Source organism: Ailuropoda melanoleuca, chromosome X, assembly GCF_002007445.2.
Source record: "Ailuropoda melanoleuca isolate Jingjing chromosome X, ASM200744v2, whole genome shotgun sequence".
NCBI classification, from domain to species: Eukaryota; Metazoa; Chordata; class Mammalia; order Carnivora; family Ursidae; genus Ailuropoda; species Ailuropoda melanoleuca.
The window spans coordinates 27993567-28012440 of NC_048238.1; the positions used below are offsets into that span (position 1 = coordinate 27993567).

The 18874-nt window shown below is 37.4% G+C and overlaps 1 protein-coding gene and 1 non-coding gene across 2 annotated transcripts in view; both read right to left on the reverse strand.

Moving 5' to 3' along the window:
* DMD (dystrophin) overlaps positions 1–18874 on the reverse strand; it is a 2070581-nt gene that overhangs the window by 1563364 nt on the left and 488343 nt on the right. The window lies entirely within an intron of this gene.
* On the reverse strand, positions 4363–4481 carry LOC117797520. Its single transcript, XR_004622537.1, has one exon. It is a non-coding gene; the product is annotated as a 5S ribosomal RNA (ribosomal RNA).

Sequence of the window (18874 nt, forward strand, 5' to 3'; positions counted from 1 at the left end):
TCCCAGCGTCATGGGATCGAGCCCCACATCAGGCTCCTCTGCTATGAGCCTGCTTCTTCCTCTCCCACTCCCCCTGCTTGCATTCCCCCTCTCGCTGGCTGTCTCTATCTCTGTCAAATAAATAAATAAAATCTTTAAAAAAAAAAGATATCTGTATATGTGAAATGGTAAGAAGCCTGCCTGTGAATAATGCTTAAGAGTAGTAACAGATAAGCCTAGGAAAAAGGATAGAGGCTAGAAAGACAATGAAAAATATTTGTAACTACTAAGTTTGGAATTTTTAATGGAATACCACTATATATTTTTGAAAAGAGAAGCCACATGATTAAACTAGTGCTCCAGTAACAGTTTGGAGGCAATATATTGAATAGACTTGCATATGGAACAAAGAGAAAATTTTCAGCCATAAGTAGAAAAAGAGTAGGAATGAGGTCCAGCAGTAGGAATATCAGAAGTCAAAATATTTGATCAGGATCTGATATAACAAGAACTTTAGGAAAATTAAACCATAGGTAGGAAAGTCAGTACAGGTATCACATGGAGTTAATAACTGCTTAAATTGGGCCTAGAGATGTGAAACCTTGTAGACCTTTCAGAAATTGAAATTAAGTCAATTTTATTTGAGCTCAAGTAAAATGTGGGCAAAACGGAGAAATAAATCTGATTAAGCCAAGATCATAAAAGGCTTTCAATGACTTGGTTAGAAGTTTGAACTTTGTCTTCTGGGTACCCAATAATAATGTCACTGATACAAGAATAAACATGAGCTTGGGCACCTGGGTGGCTCAGTCAGTGAAGCGTCTGCCTTCAGCTCAGGTCATGATTCCAGGGTCCTGGGATTGAGTCCTGCATGAGGCTCCCTGCTCAGCGGGGAGCCTGCTTCTCCCTCTCACTCTGCTCCTCCCCCCTGCTCGTGCTCTCTCCCTCTTTCTCTTTCAATCTCTCTCAAATAAATAAATAAAATCTTAAAAAAAAAAGAAGAAACATGAGCTTGATTTGGGGTGATGGACTTTATCTCAGACAATCATTCCTGCTCTTAAAATCATTAGTCATTGATGAAGGAAAAGAATCTATGCAGATAGTCTAAAATAATAAAGTGTTCGGGCTCTGAAGTCAAACACTCTTGGATCCAAATCCAGTCTCCACTTCCTACTGGGTATCTGTATGGTATGGGAAAAGTCCTTTATCTTCCCTCAAGACTTCACTTCTATCCAGTACACGTGGATTAACAGTGTCTAGCCCTTAACATGGTTATAAGGCTTGAATAAGAAATTGCAGGTAACGTGTCTGGCACGTAATAAGCTCACATTAAATACCAGCTGTTTTAGCAAACTGACCAAGTTTCTTTTCTTACACTGCTGGTGAGAGAGAGGAGAACTGGCAATGTTGATTTGAATGTCAATGGCATGGAAGTGAAACTAAGAGAATGGAAGCTTCCACAGACAGGAGAACATACAGAGGATAAGAGAGGATTCGGAAAACATCCACAGTAACATAAAGAAGGCTAGTCAACAGAGCAGATAAGAACTATGATATAGAAGTAGATGATAGATCAGATACAGGAAGAGATGTGGACAGAAATAGAGAGGAAGATAGAGACAGAAGGAATGTCATATTGATAAGCTGTCCCAAATTCATAGACGTAAATCTCTCACAAGGAGGGGTGTCAAATTATAAGTTCAATTATAATTTAATTAGTGATCATTTAGAAAACAGTTTTGATAGAAGGAATGAGGGCGAAGTCAGCTTTCCAGGGATTACAGGGCAATAGGTAATAGGGAAATTTGGTACAGAGGACACATTCGGGATATTCGGCAATGATAATGGTTAACAGTAACTGGGTGCTCACAACTTCCCAGGCTCTGCTCTAAATATTTCAATTCAACCAATTCATTTAGCCCTCATTAGAGCCCTATGGCATTAATATAATTGTCACCTTCATTTTCTTGATGAGGCAAAGGAGCCAGAGGGATATTAAGACATTTGCAAATTCAACACAGCTAAAAAGTGGCTAAGTTGGCTTTGAACCAGGCAGTCTAGCTCCAGGACCTGTGCTGTGCTATCACTCATACAGCTTCTCAGACAAGGGTGGTGATTTGAACTTGGTCATAAGGCTGAGTCTCTGCTTACCTGAATAGGCCAGAATCAGAAATGAAGAAAAAAAAATAACTCCTTAAGTGTTTCAACACTCACTTTGTGTAAACTGCTGTAAGACAGATGGTGCCTTAAAGCAGCCTATCAAGATGGGAGAGGAAACACAAGTACGGGATTTCCAGAATACACGACATGTGATCGCTTCCAGTGGAAAGGTATGAGCTACTTTGGAAAAGGCACAGGCAATATTTCAAGCTAGAATAATTCAGAAAAGGTCTTTTTGAAGGACACATTAATTAAACTATGCCAGGTGAAGAGAAAGCCTAGAGACACTTCAGGAAATGATAAACTGAAGGTTGGACACTGAGATAAATATTCAGATAAATTTGGAAAATTGAGAAATATGTGATTGACATGTGATCGTGGACAGTTTAAGTGGCACTGTTGAAGTATTTAAACAGTGGGGGAATAGTATAAGGAGTGCTTTTAATTACGGCAGTGGTTCTCATAGTGTGGTCCCCAGACCCAAAGCATCAGCATCACCGGGAATTTGCTAAAAAGGCAACTTATCTGGTCCTGCTTTAGACCTATAGGATTAAAAACTCTGGGCATGTGGCCCAACATTCTGTGTTTTAATCAACATCTATGTTATTCTGATGCATGCTCAAGTATGAGAACCCCTGCATTAAAGGATCTAGTCATCACTAAATCTATTCACTGAAGTTTCATTATTTCGTTATAGCTCTTCAAAGCATCTTTTACTCAGCCCACTTGAACTTAGTTGTGGCCACATGACTTGCTGCATTAAACGAAATGTCAACACAAGTGACATGTGCCACTTCTACCCAGAAGCTTTATGAACTATCACATGGTTAAACATGTTCTCAATGTTTGTGTTAAGATGAACTCTCCATCAATCTGAGTCTTCACAGAGACCACAATGAACTGAAAGCCCTACCAGCCCACAGTGACATGAAGGTTGGTGAAGAAATACTCCACTGTTTTCAGTCCCTAGGATATCAGGATTTTTGTTATAAACATATAATCTAGTCTATCCTGATTTGCCTTGGGCTGGGAGGATGGTACTGAAAAGGGATTGGTCTTATGTTAAAAGAGAAGGGGCTTACTAAAAGGGAGAGATTTAAGATACCTGTGAAAGACAGAAGAATCAGGATTTCTCAAAAGTCAAAAGAAAGAGAAATATCTTTACATGAATATACAAGAGAGAGATAACATTATTACCAAATATTAACAATATTTATTTCTGGGAGTAGGGACTTGAGGGGAATTTCTACTTTCTTACTTAGTCTGTCATTATTTTTGTTATTATTATTATTATAGCAGGGTAATATATAATTATTAAAAGAACCAAATAACAGAAAAGCATAAAGTCTATGGCATTAGATTTTGCCTCAAATCTCAGTTTCTCCAGGGGATAAAATCTTAGTAGACTTTCTACCTAGACAATTGTGTATGTGCATTCACTACCTCTTGATCTCTTCCCATATCTAGCATAGCGTTTTAAGTTATAATCACACATTATTTCTGATCCTTCTCATCATCTTGCTGGTAAGACTTATGATCACAAGGTTAGCAACGGATTCCCAAGTGTTTATATAGCATGCCTTACATCACACAGTGAGTAAATAGATGCTCCGAGGTTCAAACCAAGTTCTGTCTGATTCTAAAACTTGGGCTTTTTTAGTAGATGATGCTCTTATGTGAGGGTTTGTAGGAGCATCTGCATGGGTACATGAGTATGTGTACATGTGTGTGCAGAGACACATTAGGATATTTGATAGCCCTTAAAAAATAATTTTCGTGGGCACCCGGGTGGCTCAGTTGGTTAAGTGTCTGCCTTTGGCTCAGGTCATGATCCCAGGGTCCTGGGATCAAGCCCCACATTGGGCTCTCTGCACAGTGGGGAGCCTGCTTCTCCCTCTCCCTCTGCCTGCTGTTCCCCCTGCTTGTGCTGTCCTGCTCTCCGTCAAATAAATAAATAAAAATAATTCTTGTATGTGTTAAGAGAGAGACTGGTGCTCTATGCTCAATGTCCTAGTGTAACAGTAGAATTGGTAATAATTATAATTAAGAAAAAATTGATTTCTTCTTAAAATTCACTGTACAAATATTGCTACTATATTTATTTCACTTTTTAAAATAAAATGATGCAATAAAGAATCATGACTCTTTGTAAGGCAACAGCACTGACATTTCTAGGTCAAAATAAGTCTTCATGCAATGATAAATGTAGTATCTAAGGAGAAAAGCCTACAGCACCCGGTATTCCCAGGTGGTCTCCCATCCAAGTACTAACCAGGCCCGAGCCTACTTAGCTTCTGAGATCAGACGAGATCGGGCTCGTTCAGGGTGGTATGGCCATAGACTAAATGTAGTATCTAAATATCTACAATTGGCCTCCAGATTTTCAAAAATCTCATATTTTTTTCAAATACTTGTCACCCACTCTAAAGATACCAAAGCCTTTTTTCCCTCTTCCAAATAATAAATCCTGAAATAATGGGGGCCAGATTTATCATATATATTGTTTTCCTTAATGGTATATCATCACCCAAGTTGATTACCATCAATCTACAGTATTATCAACCACTTTACATGTCTGCTAGATTGTAAAACGAGAAAGAATGGCCCCTTCAATATACATAAAGTTTGGCTAAAAGCATAGTAATAGTGGGCAAAATAATGGGTTTTAGAGGGGCCCATTAATCCTCTGAAACTGCATGCAAACCCTTTTATATTTGTACAGAAGTGCACGAGAGATAAGTTCATGTATTTACTATATCTCCGATAGGTATAACACCCACAAAAAATTTTGTTGCATAGTCCTGTGAATATAGTAAAAACAATGAATTCTACGTTTTAAATAAGTGAATTGTGAATGATACGTGAATTATATCTCAATAAAACTTCTTAAAAAATGACTAGCCCAGAACTTTCAAAATAAACGTGTCAAGCCCACGTTGAGGCCCCTTCAATTCTATGCTACCATATTTTTAGAACTCATTCCGTGTCAAGTGACCCCTCTCTTGATCAGACTCAACCCCAACCAATGATCTGTTCAATGCCCCGGTCTTTGATGCTCTAGCTAAGCCTACTGTGCCTGGCCACTCTCAGACCAGCATGATGACCCAGTGGGTGGCTACCATCTACCGCCTTTTAGTAACAGATAGAACTCTCCATTCCAGTACTTTTGCTACTCCTTCTGGCTTACATCATACCACAATTATGACACAATCAAATTATCTTTTAGTTTTTTCAAGAGAAAAGAATAATACATTTATTCAGTTCTAAGAGAAAGCCAATACATTTGACCTTCGAACAACACAGGTTTGAACTGTGTGTGTCTACATATACACAGATTTTTTATAAAAATACGGTACATAAATATATTTTCTCTTCCTTATGATTTTAATAACATTTTCTTTTATCTAGCTTATTTTAAGAATACAGTATCTAATACATATATAAAATACGTGTTAATCAACTGTCCAAGTTATGAGTAAGGCTTCCAATCAAAAAGAGCTATTAGCAATTAAGTTTTGGAGGAGTCAAAAGTTATGCACAGATTATGAACTGCATGAGGGGGTCAAAAGCCCTAACCCTGTATTGTTCAAGGGTCAACTGTATTTTATTAAAGATTCTTTGTTCCCATCAGAATGTGAACACCAATAGAATCAGCATAGATCAGAAAACCCTAAGGATTCCATTAGAACAAGGAGTAGGACAAGTGATCAGGTGCCAATGTCAATATTATGGAGAAAATGCAAATATCATTGCTCATGACATCTCACAGATAAGGAGAAAAGCTGGTAGGCAGAGAAGACTTGGAGGTAATAATATAATTTCAGCAGTGGGCAAGACCACAGTCTGAAATATTGGAAAGGGTGTGGAAATATTCTCACACCCAGCTGAGTAGCTTGTCAGGACAATCCCATGGGTTAAGAAAGGGAGTAAATGGGAAAAAGGATTCAAGAATTACACCCAAACACTATTAAAGTGGGGACAAACTTATAAGGACACCAGCAAGAAAGACACTGAGCAGTGGACATAAGATAAATAGGCTAAGGGAAAGAATCAAAGCTCAAAGAATCAAAAATCAAAGAATCAATCCATGTGGGGCGCCTGGGTGGCTCAGTCGTTAAGCATCTGCCTTTGGCTCAGGGCGTGATCCCCGTGTTCTGGGATCGAGCCCCACGTCAGGCTCTTCTGCTGGGAGCCTGCTTCTTCCTCTCCCACTCCCCCTGCTTGTGTTCCCTCTCTTGCTGGCTGTCTCTACCTCTGTCAAATAAATAAAATCTTTAAAAAAAAAATTCATGTGATACTGGATAAGTAATCTTTTCTGAGCTTCCATTTTCTCATCTGTAAACCTGATAGATTTAATAATTCATTTAATTCATTATAATCCCATGATGCAGTTAACATTATCATCCCCATTTTACAGATGAAGAACCTGAGGCTCAGAGAGGATATGTAAATTACGCAAGGTCATACTGCTAGTAAATGGCAAAACAGAGAGTCAAACCCTGCTAATGGTACCCTGTCTGCCTTGCTTCAGTCTTTAGCGTTCCAGTGCATGCTAATCCAGCTTCCACCTGCCAGCTCCTACATCTCTTTGCCCACTGGAGTCCATTCTTCCTGAATGCACATGACAGACCACAAACGCCAACAACTGAATGCATGCCCTCTACCAGGATCCCTCAACCAATGACCACCAAAAACGGAGGTATAAATTCCCCAGCTTCCTCATCTCTTCATAAAATAATTCTGAGGTCAGTGTCCCACACTGTTTCCCACAATTCACCAATTGGACTGAGCCCCAGGTGCCCACCACAGTACCTCTTAAAATACACTATTTACTGGCTTCCTTTCCCTTGTCTCACTTCCCCACTCTCCAATTCATCTTTCCTAGCATTATGTCCCAAATAAACCATGAGCATGAAGTAATCCAAAAATCACAGAGGTATAAATTTAAACTATTATTTTATTATAGTTATTAGGGACACTGATAGTTAAGCCAAAATCTAGAAGGGGCCCTTATTTTTTATCCTTTCTGGTTAAAAGTCTACCCTCGAGGGTTAGAATGTTGTTGGCCCTGAAGTAGTAAATGCAAGCTCCAATTCTCCTGAATGCCAGAGATGTGTCCAAGAGAGGAAAGCACAGAGTTTTAAAAGATTCTGTTGAATATGTTTAGTTTGTGAAGAATGGAACAGTTCCATTTTGACCTCAGTAATGAAATGAAATGACACACTGAACATTACTTTCTCTGCAAAGCTCTCCATGTTCCCGCAAGATGAAGATAGCTTCTATCTACAATAAGCTGTCATAGTACCTTGTACTTCTCTTTGGTAATACCAATCACAACTGTATAAAGTATTTACTGAGTAGTGAGTCTCTCTACTCCAGCTTGTTCGGTGGGGATAGACACTGTGTTTCCTCTAGTGCCTCACACCATGCATGGTATATACAGGGCAATAAAATATGTGCCATGCACCCACTAAGCACAGGACAGGGAGTGGTAAGACAGACAATTCACCCTGCCTTCATAAACACACCAAATCAATTTAAGGCCCACATCTCCACCTTTAAACCCTCTCCGAAAGCTTAGAAATGTCTCAGAGCTATTCAGCTCTCCTCTACCTACAACCCATTTCTTAATCTTTTCAGCAAATATCTTCTAGAAAGGACAATCTATTCTCATAATTTTTCCCTATTCTGCTAAAGTTGCTCTTTGGAATGTCACCAAAACTTCCAACATGCTGAATCCAATAAATGATTCTAACCAACATCTTAGTCAAATTTTTGGTGGCATTTAGTACTTTAGTACTCATTTCATGATCAACCCCCTACCTCTGTGTCCTTTCCCTCTTGGTCTCCCTGGGGCTGTATGATTTTCATATCATCTTCTCAGACATATTCTTCCATGGGTTCAACTGCTAATTATGCTAAAGATTATCTACTCTCTGTGTATTTATCAGCCAAAATCTCCCTAAGCTTCATATTCATATACACAATGGCCAAGTAGACATTTTACCACACCCATATTAAATGAGACCTATCGACTGAACTCATTCCCTCTACCTCCTCCCCAAACTTTATTCCACCTGGGGTTCCTACTCACTTGCCTAGAATATTAGCATAGAAATCATCCTGGCATACTTCACCTCCCTACTCAGTCATACCAAATCATTCATTAAGTCCCATCTATCAATCCTCTCCAACCCACTCAATCTTCTCCATCTACCATGTCACTACCCTACTTTGGGATATAATCATCTCTTATCTGGACTAACATTACCAGTCTCCAAATCATTATTTTTCTTCCTAAAACATGTCAGAATTTAGAATAGATTCCCATCCAGATCACTGGCTCATTAAGTGCAGGGAACTAATAGAGATGTGCCACGTGTGACCGTGGGTCAAGTTTTCCAGATCCATGTGGACACAGCCATGAAACTTGGCTGTTTCATGCAGTGATGGTACCTGCATGAACCCTGTATGTATGTGAATTTCAATGAGGTCTAGTGTAGGTTAACAATCACTCTTCATTAGCTTTGTTTCATAATGTATTAGAGGTAGCAATCTCAGTCGTCTTTGGTCTAAAATGTAGTTGGCAAGAAAGAAAAGTTAGAAGAAAAACGTTTGTTCAGCCCATGAATGAGTAACCCTACAATTCTTTTTGTAACTTCAAACGTTCACCCTCATGAAAATTCTTTATAAAACTATTATCATGATGATCAACCAACATTCTAAGTTGAAACATATATATCCAAGTTTCTGATCTTGCTCTGTGTCCACACAGCACTCACAGAACTCAGGAAATCCCTAGAGCCACCTTAGCTTCCATCTTTCTCTTGTCTTTTGAAATGCCTTTAAGTACAAAGAAATATGTTCAGGCAAAGGTAAAAATAATTGTCAAAATGATGGTTTTGCAGACAGGGAGTCCTCAATGACAGTACAGTTCCTATGGTGAGACACTGTAATGAGTTCAAAGTGTTTACAACTTCAATACCGCCTGTCAAATGCTCCCTACAATGAAGTGGATTCTTGGCTATAAGCCACAAATGTACTTTCAGAAATAAAAGCATGTGAATATACTCGTGTTTCTATTATTGGCCCAAGTGAGGCAGTGCTTTATTTCTATTTAAAAAAAACTTTCCTCAATATATTCATAATTTCACAAGTGTTTAAAGTAATAATGTAGTTATTTACAAAGCAATCTCTCATTGTGATCATGATCTGTATAAATAATATAATCACATAATGTAAGTAATATAGTCTAAGATTTTCAAGGTTGTTTTCTACTTAAGTTAATAGGCTATATAATTCTGTAGCCTATTAATTTTATTAAGAAAAACAGTTTGCCTCCAAGAGAAAGAAACAACACAGAGCTAGCTTCAAAGAGTGTAAAATAAGAGATGAGTAGACAACACAAACACAAATTTATAAAATCTTAAAATTATTACTTAAAAATATTTTTGGAATTACCTACTACTTTCACCAAATCTACAAATTGTATTCTAACAAATGGTGACAATCAATCTTAATTTTTAGATTGAAAATTATTTCTCTTTATACAGATACTAACACGTTTTGGTCTTGTATATTGGTAGGGGCAAAAAGTCTTTTGGGTAAAAAAATATGGATATGTTTAGACACAGTTTCAAATAGCTCCACGGGGTTGTGTTCCTAACCTGGGCTATGTTACTCCAAGGTTCTACCTAAAGACAGTAAGATTCCATATAAAAATCATGGATGGGCTTCAGGGGATACATGAAAACTGGAAAATGTATGTAAACTATGTTGTTCTTTTTTTTTTTTTAAAGATCTACAATATCCAGGAAAATCTCAAACGGATCCTTGATCCAAAAATGAGTTAAGCAGTGGTCGAAGGCAGGCTGTTTCTCAAACTGTGCGTTGAGATCAGCATCACCTGGGAACTTGTTAGAAATACAGAATCTCTGGTCCATCCCCAAATCTCGCTGATCTGTAACTCTAGGGGTCAGACCCAGTAATCCGGGTTTTAACAAGCCCTCCACATGGTTCTGATGGACACCGATGTTTGAGAATCAATGATCTAGGCAGTAGCTTTCAACTGGATTTTTTTAAGTCTCCTCAAATTTTTATTCAGTATATTTGGGAAATTTATATATTTTTAGAAGCTTCCTGGGGTATTCTCACAATTAGCCAATTTTCTACCACTGCTCTAGGGCAGAGCTACTCAACTATGGTTGGAGAACAAGAAGCATCAGCCTTATCTGTGAGCTTGTTGGAAAGAGAATTTTGACCTCACTTCCCAGACCTACTAAATCAAAATCTCTGAGGGTGAGGCCTAGGAATCTGTTTTAACCATCTCTCCAGATAATTCTAATGCAGGCTAAAGTCTGAGAGGACAGCAGTGGCCCAGAAAAAAATAGAGAAGGTGACTGGTTAGGTGACACAAACACATACAGCTGCATTTAAGCTCTGAAGAGCTTTTAATACTAGAAAAAGCTACTATTTGTTGGGAATTTATTATGTGCTAAGCACAACAGCAAATATAACATGTTTCATTTTTATCCTTAAAGGAAAATTCTGACACTGGAGTTATTACTCGTGTTATATAATTAAGCACACTGAGGACCAGAGTTTAACAAATTTACGTAAAATAGCAGAATCAGCCAGAGTTTGAACCCAGGCTCAATGATTGTGATTTTAACAACTAAATCTATACAACTTTAGAATACACATGTTGAAAAGAGTCTTAGGGTTAGGTAAACCCACGCCTTAAATGTATCATTTAAGAAAAATTAAGACTGATCACTCAAACAATGAAGGATGTTATGAGGTAAATCAAGTAGCTACCAACCCATGGTTTAAAACAGACTATCAGTTTTCAGAATCTTTTACCTCTTTGGTTAAGTTTATTCCTAGGTACTCTATTCTTTGGGGGGCAAGTGTAAATGGGATTGTTTTCTTAATTTCTCTGCTACTTCGTTATTAGTGCATAGAAATGCAACAAATTTCTGTATATTGATTTTGTATCCTACAACTTCACTGAATTCATTTATCAGTTCTAATAGCTTCTTGGTGGAGTCTTTAGGGTTTTCTGTATATGGTATCATGTCATCGGCAATTAGTGAACGTTTTACTTCTTCCCTACCAATTTGGACTGTCTTTTTTTCTTTTTCTTATCTCTTTGTTGTGGCTAGGACTTCCACTACTATATTGAATAAAAGCGGAGAGCAGACATCCTTGTTATTGTTCCTTACTTTAGAGGAAAAGCTCTCATTTTTTCACCATTTGGTATGACGATAGTTGTGAGTTTTTCATATATGGCCTCTACTGTGTTGAGGTATATTCCTTCAAAACTCACTTTGTTGAGAGTTTTTTTTTCTTTCAAGAATGGATATTGTACTTTGTCAAATGCTTTTTCTGCAACTATTGAGATGATTGTATGGTTTTTATTCTCTCTCGTTAACATAAAGGAAATTGAAGATTACACAAATGGAATTCCATGCTCATGGACTGGAAGAACCGATATCGTTATAACATCCATACTACCCAAAGCAATCTAGAGATTTAATGTGATCTCTATCAAAATACCAACAACATTTTTTTACAGAACTAAAACAAACCTAAAATTTGTATGGAACCACAGAAGGCTCCAAATAACAAAAGCACTCCTGAAAAAGAAGAACAAAGCTGGAATTACCACAATCCCAGATTTCAAAATACACTACAAAGCTATAGTAATCAAAACAACATGGTACTGGCACAAAAATAGACACAAATATCAATGGGACAGAGAGTCCAGAAATAAACCCAAGCTTTTATGGCCAATTAATCTACAACAAACAAGGCAAGAGTATATGATGGGGAAAAGACAGTCTCTTCAACAAATGGTGTCAGGAAAACTGGACAGCTACATGCAAAAGAATGAAACTAGACCACTTTCTTATACCACACACAAAAATAAACTCAAAATGGATTAAATACCTAAATGTGAGACCTAAAACCATAAAATTCATAGAAGGAATCATAGGCAGCTATTTCCTTAACATAAGCCTCAGCCATAGAAACATTTTCCTATATATGCATCCTCTGGCAAGGGAAAAAAGGGCAAAATTAAACTATTGGCAACCTACTGAATAGGAGAAGATGTTTGCGAATGACATATCCGATAAGGAGTTAATATACAAAATTCATAGAGAACTTATAAAACTCAACACCAAAAAAACCCACAAATAATTCCATTATAAAACAGGCAGAGGACCTGAATAGACATTTTTCCAAAGAAGACATACGGATGGCCAAAAAGACTCACACACTGTTGGTGGGAATGCAAACCTGCTGCAGCCACTGTGGAAAACAGTATGGAGGTTCCTCAGAAAGTTAAAAATGGAATAACCAAACGATCCAGTAATTCTACTACTGGTTATTTACCCAAAGAAATGAAAATACTAATTTTTTTTAAAGATTTTATTTATTTATTTGACAGAGAGAGAGACAGCCAGTGAGAGAGGGAACACAAGCACGGGGAGTGGGAGAGTAAGAAGCAGTCTCCCAGTGGAGGAGTCTGATGTGGGGCTCGATCCCAGAACGCTGGGATCACACCCTGAGCCGAAGGCAGACGCTTAATGACTGAGCCACCCAGGCGCCCTGAAAATACTAATTTGAAAAGATATATGCACCCCTGTGTTTATAGCAGCATTTATAATAGGCAAGATATAGAAGCAACCCTAGTGTCCATTGATAGATGAATGGATAAAGATGTGGTATGTATGTATGTGTGCATATATATGTATATATGTACATATATGTATACACATACATACTATATACACGTATATGTATATATGACCATATGCATACTGTATGTACATGTTACCGTATTCATATATATATTACTACGTATAGGAAAAGAAATTAAATTACTGGGACTACACCAAAATAAAAAGCTGAGCCACTAAAAAAAGAAATCTTTCCACTTGCGAAACCATGGAAGGAGCTAGAGAGAATAATGCTAAGTGAAATAAGTCAGACATACGATTTCACTTACATGTGGAATTTAAAACCAGACAAATGAACAAAGAAAAAGAGACAAAAAAAAAAGACAAATACAGAGAACAAATTGGTGGTTGACAGAGGGAAGTGGTTGGGGAAATGGGTGGAATAGACAAAAGGGACAAAGAGCACACTTGATGAGCACTGAGAAATGTATAAAATTGTTTATTACATTGTATATCTGAAACTAATACAACAGTGTATGTTAATTACACTTCAATTAAAAAAATAATGAAAAAGAAACAAGGAAACATAGAAAAATAAATAAATAAAACAGAGTATTCATGGGTGTGGACAGGACAAGTATAATATAGGCAGCTGAATTCTTATTCAAAAATTGCTCCCTTAAAGTAATAGAGCTTATACATGTGAACAAATTGAACATGTTCTGTGATGCAAGAAGACAATTAAGTCAGTCACTGCAAAGACCAAGCATCAAGTCACTTCCTTCGAATCCTCCACAGCGCTCAGATTAGCTACTTTGCCTGAAGCACAACACACGAGTACTTCCTTCCTCCCACTATGGGTGCTAACTAGACTGTTTGATGTAATGAAGTGACTAAGAGAAACTTTTTTCCCATTTGGTACCTACATGGCAAATGCCCCATTAGGTCCTAGATGCCTCAAGGACCTAAACATGAGAGGCCAATGCAGGGAAGGAATACGCTTGTTATTTTATGTACTACGGGTATGAGATTTTTTTTTTCAAATTAAGTAGGCTGATGAGTAAATGTAAGAGGTAGTCTAAGGTGTGACTGAATCACCATAATATCCATCCTTTGAGAATTGTGACTCAGGAGATGGCAAAAGAGAAAACAAATGTCCAACATCTTGATTGTCACTGACACTTGTGAAATTATCATTTGACAAACCATGATGAAATAATCTCGCAGGAATCCAATACACTAATGAATCACTTAATTAAATAAAACTCTGTCTCCCCAACTAAATAGTATGCAATGATAAGAGCTCTACTCCAATACTTATCTAGAAAATAGATGTCTAAGATTTCTTTCCTTTATGACTTTTTAACAGCCAACCTGGGTATAATAATGATATTATTTAGAATTTATATGGTCAACACTCAATTGCTCACAGGGTTATTAAACAGTTTGTAAATTATCCTGTTTTTCCCCCTGCTTTCTGCCTGAAAAGATTACATTTCTTATTAGCATTTTCTTAAGAAAATGGAAAGAGAATAAAAGGAAATGAAATGCAAATGGCCAATATTTCAAGTTCTTAACACCTTTAGGACAATATTTGAAGATCTTTGCTAAACTGAAGCTTTTGGGTTTCCACTTGATTTAATCTATCCAAGGTGGCAGTAACTAAGGTAGACAATAAAGCAAAAATAACTAAAAATTTATTTTATCTATAAAATAACAATGAAATGGCAACCTATTAACAGCAAAAAACCTTATTATTGACTAAATAATGAGCATTTATGAATATTATGGTTCATCATAAAGACAAATTTGCAAAGTTAACTTAAAAAATTGTGTCTAGTACCACCTATACCAAAAAGATTTAACATTAGGAATTAGCTATTGTAACTGTTACTTGAATCATTAAATCATAATATGTTATATTATGACATAGGTATTTACATACAGTCCATTGATCTTTTTTAAATACGACCGTGAGCCTTCTTGTGAGATTAAAAGACAGGATCCTTCCTTAATTTTCATTTTTACCCCAAGAAAACTAGTATAGCTCTACATACATAGAAGACACTCACAAATGCTTGCTAATCTAGCTGTGAGTTACAACATTAAAAACAGTTATGAATTTTTTCCCACTAGAGGAAAATCATGTATATTGCTAATTTTATATTAATCATGGACCCTATGAAAAGTAACATGCCATTAGATCCAGAAGATATTATCATTTCCGTCATTTTCAATCTCTATTCACCCTTGAGAAAGATCAAGTTTCTTCTCATTAAAAGATAAATTTAACTAATTATAAAAATTAAAATGTAATTCTCAAAAAGTGAGAAAATTTCTCATATTTTAGTATGAAGTGAAGGAAAATCTGATTTACATTTGGAAAGAAGAATAATCTACTTATTTTAGAAATAAATCAAGAAACATACATAATCCCTACTTGGTATGGTCTTTAACAACATGACAGTTTATATGATAATTTACAATAGAGTGCTATAAATCAAATACCTGTGTTTCTTCCATGTGTGAAGTTTTAGAAACACAGAGAAGTGCACAGCCTTGTTGATATGATGTGGGGAAGGGGAGCAAAGAAAGAATAGGAAGAGAAAGTGGTTATGACCTCAGCAGTTAGGAGAAAATTTGGGAAACTAAGGTACTGTTAATATATATGGAGGCATTCCTGAATGAACAGGCTAATTCTGAGAGCTCCTCAATTTTCACCAGTACCCTTTGCCTTCTTAAATATATGGCAAACCACTTAATATTTAGAATGCAGCTAAGTATATTCATATTAAAAACAGTTAAAATACAGAACATTCTCTTCTATACTGCCTACTAAATCACGTCTTGATTCTCATTATTGTCACAGTTGATCAAAACTGAGTATGACTTGCTCCAAACTCCATGGACCTCAGCATCCCAATCCCACGCCACTCTTCCTCTGGCAGTTGGCATTCCAATCACCCAAACCTTCGTTCCTCACATTCCCTTAAGCTCAGGCTTCTCTCTGCCTTGAACACCTTTGCATCCTCACCTGTATTCCCCCCCGCTTCAGGAATCCACTTTCTCCCTCTACACCACAAGCTAGTACCAAAACTCATCCTTTAGATCTTTATCTTTTTTAATAATTTTTTATTATGATATTTAGTCAACATACAATATATCCTTAGTTTTTTATGTAATGTTCCATGATTCATTATTTGCATATAACACCCAGTGCTCCATGCAATATGTGCCCTCCTTAATACCCATCACCAGCCTATCCCAATCCCCCACCCACCTCCCCTCTGAAGCCCTCAGTTTGTTTCCCAGAGTCCATAGTCTCTCATGGTTCATTCCCCCTTCTGTTTACCCCTCCTTTCTTCTTCCCTTTCTTCTCCTACCAATCTTCCTACTTCTTATGTTCCATAAATGAGTGAAACCATATGATAATTGTCTTTCTCTGCTTCACTTATTTCACTTAGCATAATCTCCTCCACTCCCGTCCATGTCGCTGCAAATGTTGGGTAATCGTTCTTTCTGATGGCTGAGTAATATTCCAGTGTATATATGGACCACAGCTTCTTAATCCAGTCATCTGTTGAAGGGCATCTCGGCTCCTCCCACAATTTAGCCTATTGTGGACAATGCTGCTATGAACATTGGGGTGCATAGGGCCCTTCTCTTCACTACGTCTGTATCTTTGGGGTAAACACCCAGTAGCGCAATGCCTGGATCATAGGGTAGCTCTATTTTTAACTTTTTCAGGGACCTCCACACAGTGTTCCAAAGGGCTGTACCAACTTGCATTCCCACCAACAGTGTAAGAGGGATCCCCCTTCTCCACATCCTCTCCAACATTTGTTGCTTCCTGCCTTGTCCATTTTTGCCATTCTAACTGGCGTAAGGTGGTATCTCAATGTGGTTTTAATTTGAATTTCCCTGATGGCTAATGATTTTGAACATTTTTTCACATGCCTGTTAGCCATTTGTATGTCTTCATTGGAAAAGTGTCTGTTCATATCTTCCGCCCATTTTTTGATTTGATTATTTGTTTCTCGTGTATTGAGTTTGAGAAGTTCTTTGTGGATCTTGGATACCAGTCATTTATCTGAAGTGTCATTTGCAAATATCTTCTCCCATTCTGTGGGCTGCCCCTTAGTTTTTTTGACTGTTTCCTTGGCTGTGCAGAAGCTTTTTATCTTGATGAAGTCCCACAAGTTCATTTTATCTTTTGTTTCTCTTGCCTTTGGAGATGTGTCATGAAAAAAGTTGCTGTGGCTGATGTCAAAGAAGTTGAAGTCTATGTTCTCCTCTATGATTTTGATGGATTCCTGTCTCACATCGAGGTCTTTCATCCATTTGTAGTTTATTTTTGTGTATGGTGTGAGAGAGTGGTCCAGTTTCATTCCTTTGCATATAGCTGTCCAATTTTCCCAGCACCATTTATTGAAGAGACTGTCTTTTTTCCACCGGGTGTTTTTTCCTGCTTTGTCAAAGATTAGTTGCCCAAAGAGCCGAGGGTCCATTTCTGGGTTGTCTATTCTGTTCCATTGGTCTATGTGTCTGTTTTTGTGCCAGTACCACGCTCAATGGGGAAAAGCTGAAAGCCTTTCCCTTAAGATCAGGAACAGGACAAGGATGCCCACTCTCGCCATTATTATTCAAAATAGGACTAGAAGTCCTTGCAACAGCAATCAGACAACAAAAAGGGATAAAAGGTATACCGCAAAGAAGAAGTCAAACTATCTCTCTTCGCAGATGACATGATATTCTATATGGAAAACCCAAAAGACTCCACCCCCAAATTACTAGAACTTATAGAGCAATTCAGTAACGTGGCAGGACACAAACTCAATGCTCAGAAATCAGTTGTATTTCTATACATGAACAATGAGACTGAAGAAAGAGAAATTAGGGAATTGATTCCATTTACAATAGCACCAAAAATTATATGTTATCTCGGAATTAACTTAGCCAGAGACGTAAAGGATCTATTCTAGAAACTACAAATCACTCCTGAAAGACATTGAAGAAGACACAAAAAGATGGAATAATATTCCATGTTCATGGATCGGAAGAATAAACATAGTTAAAATGTCTATGCTACTCAGAGCAATCTACACTTTCAATGCCATCCCGATCAACTACCAATGACATTTTTCAAAGAACTGGAACAAACAGCCCTTAAATATTTGTGGAACCAGAAAAGGCCCCGAATCGGCAAGGAATTGTTGAAAAGGAAAAACAAAGCTGGGGGCATCACGTTGCCAGACTTCAAGCTATACTACAATGCTGTGATCACAAAGACAGCATGGTACTGGCACAAAAACAGATCTTTGTTTAAATATCACGTCCGCAAAGGAGACTCTCCTGTTATTTTATTCCCCCCAGGAGAACAAAGCTCCCTATTTTCTGCTTTTACAGCACCCTACATTTGCCTTTGTAGTATGCATCAAAATTTAAATTAAACTCTTATTTAGCAATCCTAGTTTTGCTGGTATTCCTCAAAGGAGAGTAAATACTAAGATACAAAGCTTTTCTGATTTCTTCATTAAATTCATCAAGGCCCAACAAAACACTTCGCCCAGAGTAGGTACTCATTTCACATTTATGCAAGTGGTATCTCTTCCAGATCTCATCCCATTTTGCATTGAGCCTACCTTAGAAATTTGATTTTTATACTGACTTAGTTCTGTTTGACCATGACAAATCCTCCCCTCATTCTCTTCATCCTGAGCCTGGCAGAGAGCAAAAGCCAACACAGCTTTTGTTCACACTCTTCCCACAGCTGCGAATGTTCTACAGCCTGTCAATGCCTTTCTTAAAATCTGATATAAGGAACTAAACATAGATTCCTGATTATCCTTGGCCAGTATAAAGGAGATTGAAACCTTTACTTCCTCCAGCATCATATACTACACCACACTATATTGTGCAACATTTCTGTTGATTTAGCAGTTTTAGAATACTTATCATACGGTATGTTAATTTTCCCTTTCTGTACTTAACTCTGCATATGTGAGTATGTTCTGGAGAGGAGGAACCAGGACTTACTCATGTTTACATCA